Consider the following 6565-nt stretch of genomic DNA (forward strand, 5'->3'; position numbering starts at 1 on the left):
TTTAAAGCACAGGGTGAAGACCCAAATCCGGAGCGGGCTAAAAAAAGGGCCGTAGATTGCATGTTACAAGCTGTGTGCTCTCCCGGGTCCACTCCAGCTGGCCAAGAGAAAGCTTCCTCCCACCCGGCCGCGACTGACCTCCACCGAATGTTCCAAATAGGTCCACATATGTCTCCAGCGCCGTGGCCCAGAGAGCAGAGCAGCTGAGAGATGGAGCCCTCCCGGGAGGCAGCCACACCCAGTGACCTCATGGCTCACCACTGAGCCGGGAGCACCAGGGGGAGGCAGAAGGCTGGGCCCTCCATCAGTCCCCGGGGAGTGGCTTTTGGAAGGGGCACCCCTATCAAAGGGCAAATGGCCCAGATAGCCAAACACAAGCCACAGATTAGCTCCAAGACTACATGGGTTTATCGGTCACCTGCAGACATGTCAGCAGCTGCTGCCCATCGTGGGCTGGGGTGTCGAGCTGCGGCAGCCTGGTCTCAGACTGGATCCACCCAGAGCTGTCAGCTGTCAGCTCTGGGGACTCCTTGGCCCTTCCTCCTCCTCGATACAGGAGCACGAGTGACAGCCAAGGTGACGCTCAGGCCGCTTGCTTCCCTCCGACCTCCAGCCCCACAGCCTCAGTGACAGGAAGGACAATGAGGGACCCTTACTCCTCAACCCTCCGCCACCACCTGGGTGACAGCATCCATGGGGTCTTCTATCCCTCAATCATGGCTCCCATGGGGCTCTTGCTCTTCCCTCTTCCAGAAAGCCATGTCTCTGTAGCACCCACCCTCATCACCGGAACTATAAAGATCTGTGAAGGTCTGAGATGTTACCCTCCTTGTGGGCTCACCCTCTTTTCCGGAGGAAGACACTAAATGCCTGGGTCAGAGACCAAGGACTTTGTTGTTCATGGCATGGTGGGCTGAGTGAGCTTCTCCTTCCCTGATGCCAAGTCCCATGGGGCCAAGTTGGAGGTGGGCCCTGGTGGATGCTGGGCCCATAGTGGGTTGGTGTCGCAGGTGAGGAACCCTGAGTTTAGGAAATGCCCGTCTTACAAGGGAGCTGCTAGCAAATGGCCCTGCCCTGGAAAAAGACAAGATCATTACATGCCAGGGCCATCTGCTATGCAAAAGTCCTCAAAAATGTGGTCCAGAACCAAAGCTATTCAGGAGACAGAGTCTCCTTAGAATCATGTCCCAACAAATACGGTGGAAATGATGCACATCTGTGAGCTGTGCAGAAAGAGGCCACCTGTCTCCTTAAGTGCAAGGGCAGTGGGGAACTACATCCTTTTTTCCCTTGGCTGAGCCCTGACTTGGACTAGGGCATCGAGAAGCAGGGTCTGAGACACCCAGGGGAAGGCTGCTGGGGGAACCAGGTACCTGGGGTCCATGAGAGGGAAGGAGGCTGCAGAACGGGCATCGGAACTGATAAGGGGGCTCCGGGAGCCCAGCCTGTGACTTAGGTGACCTGTTTGTGTCCGCCCCCAAAGAACCCCCACCCATGGGACTTCCTTCCCTGCTTGATCCACCTGACCTCCCCGATCCTAGCAAAAGGGAAGGCCCCAGGGGAATCCTGATCTCATCCAGCTGGTAGGAACCTGAGGGCTCCACGAATTTAGCCCAGAGGTTAAAGCCTTGGCCCTGGCGTCAGACTGGGACAGGTTCAAGCCCGGAGCAAGCCACCTCACCTCTCAAGTGCCTCGCTTTCCTTCTACGTAAAATTGAAAGAATAAAGGTAGCTCCTCATGAGAGATCTTGTAAAGATTAACCCACCAGTCCATGGCAAGTGCTAAGCTATCATGAAGCAGCTGCACCATGAATGATGACCGCTTGTTTCCCAGCGATGGTTCTGGTGGGAAAACTAAAGACAGAAAGTAGAGGCAGACTGGCCAAGGTCCCACAGCAAGAGAACATAAGCTCTGTATTCCAACCCAGGTACACCAACCTCCCTCCCAAGACGCCCACCACCAACTGGGGCTGCCCGATCCACTAACCCCACTTCCTTCCTTCCACCCCTTCTCTCCCACTCGGCAGCCCGGCACCCCCCACCTTGGGTGGTCGATGCCTGGCCAAGGGGATTCCACCCACTGTCCTAGGTTTGTCCTGTCAGATGCACACCCCGGAAGGGCTCCAGGAAAGTCCGAAATGCTTGTGACTTTTGGAACATTTCTTAACCCCCTCGAGCCTCAGTTTCCCTATCTGTAAAATAGGAAACTCACAGAGCTGGTTTATAGGACTGTGGTGAGGACTGCTATATGCAGAGTACTTAGCAGAGTGCCAGGCACGTGATAAGGACTCAACCAATGTCGGCTGTTACTCTGACCGCATTTAGTAGTATTATCCTAAATGAAGACACCTAGATCTGGGGGCTTTGTGGATTCTCTGCTCCAAATGAGAGCAGGTGAGGGGATGCTGACCATGATTAAGTGGCTCACACACGCACTTCTGTCAGAAAGGCCTGGAAGCAGAGCGAGTACATAGTGCCACAATGGAGGAAGGACACGGCGGCCACCAGCTGGACTCAGCTCTCTGGGGTCCCTCACCGGAGTGGAAAGATGACCACAATGTGCACAGCTGTCTGATGGAGGTCCCCACCGGGCTCTCTCACGTTCACAATGACTCCATATAATCTGCTGGGCAGGTGGGGACCAACACTCCTGTTTACAGATGTGGAAAAAGCCTCTGGGCCACAGTTCCACGGGCCCAGAACTGGAACCTGTCCAGCAGAGCGCCCAAGGTCCCACAGAGGCAGGGGTCCCAGTGGGGCCAGAGCCAGCTGGCTCTGCAGCATCTAGAGGGCCTCTGTCCTACTGCTCACAGGTCGGGTTAAGCGTGGGCTGGGTGCATGGCTGGAGTCACCAGCTTGTCTTTGCCTGGCTTCTCCAGTTTGGGCATTGACAGTCCCTGTCCTGGGCACACTGAGATGGGTGTGCACCCCTGCGCACCCTCAGTGGAGCCATCCCCAGCTTCTGCTGTGCAGCCCACCCTAGCTGCACCATCGCCTAGGAGACCTCCCTGCGCGGGAGGTGGAAGTGCTAAAAAGAGGGTCAGGTGTGTCCGAGTCAGCAGTGGGGAGGTTGAAAGGAGGAAGGAGGCAAGAAGTTGTAGAGATCTGTCTCTTCCACTCCCTTTGCAGGCTCCGCTCCCCATGAGCTAGTGTCCCCCCGCTACCCCCATCTCTGCAGCTCCATGCTTCTCCTCCTGGGGCTCCCCTCCTGCCTGCTTCCTGGCTGGTGGGGGAGAGCAAGGATGTGACCAGCCACCAGTGCTTGGGTTCCTTCCTGGGGGACACAACGCTTCCAGCAGCCTGATGGCCCCTGCGTCCTCTGCCACAACACCCTGCAGCAGGGTGCCCTTCAGCACCTGCCCTGGCCCTCCCCAGCTGCCAGCATTACCTGGCCAGGGCCACATCCGGCTGTCGTGAAGTGGCCCAGGATTTGGCTGCTAGTATCCACAGTGATTGGCAGGTCCGACTGGACATGGCCCAGATGCCAGGGGTCAATGTGACTGTGGCCGTGACTGGCCCCACTCCAAGGCAGCCAACTCCAAGGCCCTGAAGATGTGCCAGGACCACAAATTTGGTGGCGTATCAGTTCTACAGGTTGTCAGGCACAGGGGTGAGGCCTGCTGGATGGCTGGCGGGGGCAGATTAAGTGCTTAATGCAGTGTCTGCCCCTGGTAGATGCTCAAAACAGTCATTTTTTTTTTTTTTTTTTAAAGATTTTATTTGAGAGAGAGAACGAGATAGAGAGAGAGAGAGCATGAGGGGGGAGGGTCAGAGGGAGAAGCAGACTCCCTGCTGACAGCAGGGAGTCCGATGCGGGACTCGATCCCGGGACTCCAGGACCATGACCTGAGCCGAAGGCAGTCGCTTAACCAACTGAGCCACCCAGGCGCCCCTCAAAACAGTCATTTTTAATTTGACCTTTCATCCCCAATATCACAGTGTGCACCCTCCCCTTCCAGCTCCCTTGCCCCCATGGTTCGGTACCCTCTAGATGTATAGCTCCTAACTGGCACCCTTCCCAGATCGGACATTTATCCCTTAGGTGATAGGGAGGCATGGACGGTGGTTGGACAGGGGCTGTGTGACAGGCCATGGGAGAGAAGGGGGTTGGGGGGCTGGCCCAGGATGCTGCCCACAGGTTCGGGAAAGGGCAGACTCTCTGAGAAGAAGCTGGGTGAATATACTAGACAGTTCGCAGCAGTCGGGGGAGAGGTTAGGAGGAGAAGGGGGAGCACATAAAGACGACCCCACTGGTTCTTGCCTTGGTGATTGCGGATGGGTGGGAAACATCCCCTGAAATGGAGAAGAAAAGATCAAGAGGGAGAGGGAAGAGCTCATTTGGAACAAGGTGAGTTTGAAGTTTCTGGAACAACCAAGGGGGCCCACCCCCGGCATGCAGTGAGCACCCATGCCTGGAATTCCTGGGCGACGAGAGATCTTGAGAATCATCAGCCTCTGGGTGGCAACAGAAGCCACAGGGATTGGTGAGCTGACTCTGGGGCCAAAGCAGTCAGGAGAGAGGCTTGATGGTAGAATTAAAACAACACTGACTCCTAGTAGCTGAAGGTCTCGTCCTCTGAGTTTTTTGACTCCTGGGCAATTTGCTGACCATCTTATGGGACAGGATTAATTTTCAACCCCTTCTGTACATAACTCTCCAGCCCCTGTGCCAGGTACTTAATTCCCATCCTTGAGACACGTTCTTCAGTAGGATTCTGGGTCCTTCCGTAAATGGCACTTCCAGTGACTTCCCCTCCTCTCCAAGGTAGATGGATATGCAAATTACATCTCCATCATCTCCCTTGCCAAACCCTGGTGTTTGGGGCTTTTTGCTTTTATCTTTTAACTTTGGGCATGAAAATTTTCAAATATATACAAAAGCAAAGAGTATAAGAAACCTTCATGTACCCATAAACAATCTTAAATAATTAACTTGTAGCTAATCTCCTTCATTTATACGCTCTGCACACCCCTACACACACACACACACACACACACACACATGCTCCATCCTCACCAGATTATATTGAGGCAAATTATAAATAGTTTAGTATGTATCTCTAAAATACAAGATCCCTTTAAAGAAAGTAAATTTCCATTTGAAGGGTAATATATATACTGAAAAGTGCACAAAGAGCATGTGCTCAAGAAATATAAGAAATCTACACCCCTAACTCATGTAAGTACTTCCCAGAACAAGCAATAAAGCATCGTGAGCTCCCCAGATGCCCCTCCATGTAGTCTCCCCATCCCTAACCCTTCACAAAATGATCACCATTCTGACCTCTGCCACCAAAGATTAGTTTTTCCTATTTTGAACTTCATATACGTGGACTCGTACAGTTTATATTCTGTTGTGTCTGGTTTCCTTCACTCAACATTTTACATGCAAGATTCATCCACCATTGTTTCCTGTATTGGTTGTTGGCTATATTTTGTTGCTGTGCAGAATTCCACAGCATGAAGATACTACCGTTCATTCCCCCATCCTGTTGTAAGTAGACATTTGCGTGGTTTCCATTTGGGCTGTTATAAATAACATTGCTATGACCATTCTTGTACGCAGCTTTGGTTGGACATAGCAATCATTTCTGGGGGGTATGTACACAGGATCGGGATTGCCTGACCATAGGATATATGTATGTTAATCTTTAAAAATCTTAAAAACCCATGGTTTAACCACGGGTTGTCTGTCTTTTTCTTATGGATTTGTAGAAGCTTATTTATATTCTGGATTTTAATCCTTTGTTGGACATGTCTATTAAAAAATGATTTCTTCTGGGGCGCCTGGGTGGTTCAGTCACTTAAGTGTCTGACTCTTGATTTCAGCTCAGGTCTTGATCTCACGGTTGTGAATTCAAGCCCCAAGTTGGGTTCCATGCTGGGTTTGGAACCTACTTAAAAAAAAAAAAAAAAGGATTTCTCCTACTCTGTGGCTTATCCTCTTTACTCTTTTCATATCTTTTCATGAACAGAAATTCTTCATTTTCATAAATTCTAATTTATCCATTCTTCCTCTAGTAAGCCCTTTTTAAATCCTACTTAATAAATCTTTACCTCACCAAGGTCTTAAAGATAATCTCTTATGTTATCTTTTAGAAGCTTTACTATTTTTTTCATTTGGGTCTACATTCATCTAGAATTTATTTTTACATGAGGTAGAGTAAGGTTCAACATGCATGTTTTTCCTATATGGGTATTCAAATTTCACATATCATTTTTTAAAATTTTTATTTGTTTTTATTTATTTGACAGAGAGAGAGATAGCGAGAGCAGGAACACAAGCAGGGGGAGTGGGAGAGGGAGAAGCAGGCTCCCTGCCAAGCAGACAGCCCGATGCGGGGCTCGATCCCAGGACCCTGGGACTATGACCTGAGCCGAAGGCAGACGCTTAATGACTGAGCCACTCGGGAGCCCCTCATATATCATTTATTGAAAAGAACATTCTTTCATTGCATTTCAGTGACACATTTCTCAGAAATTGGTGATCATATATGTGTGTCTGTCTCTGGACCCTATTCTGTCCATTGGTCTATTTTTCTATATGTATGCCAACACCATACTG

Source organism: Leptonychotes weddellii, chromosome 6, assembly GCF_054177405.1.
Source record: "Leptonychotes weddellii isolate Sample4059 chromosome 6, ASM5417740v2, whole genome shotgun sequence".
Taxonomy (NCBI): Eukaryota; Metazoa; Chordata; class Mammalia; order Carnivora; family Phocidae; genus Leptonychotes; species Leptonychotes weddellii.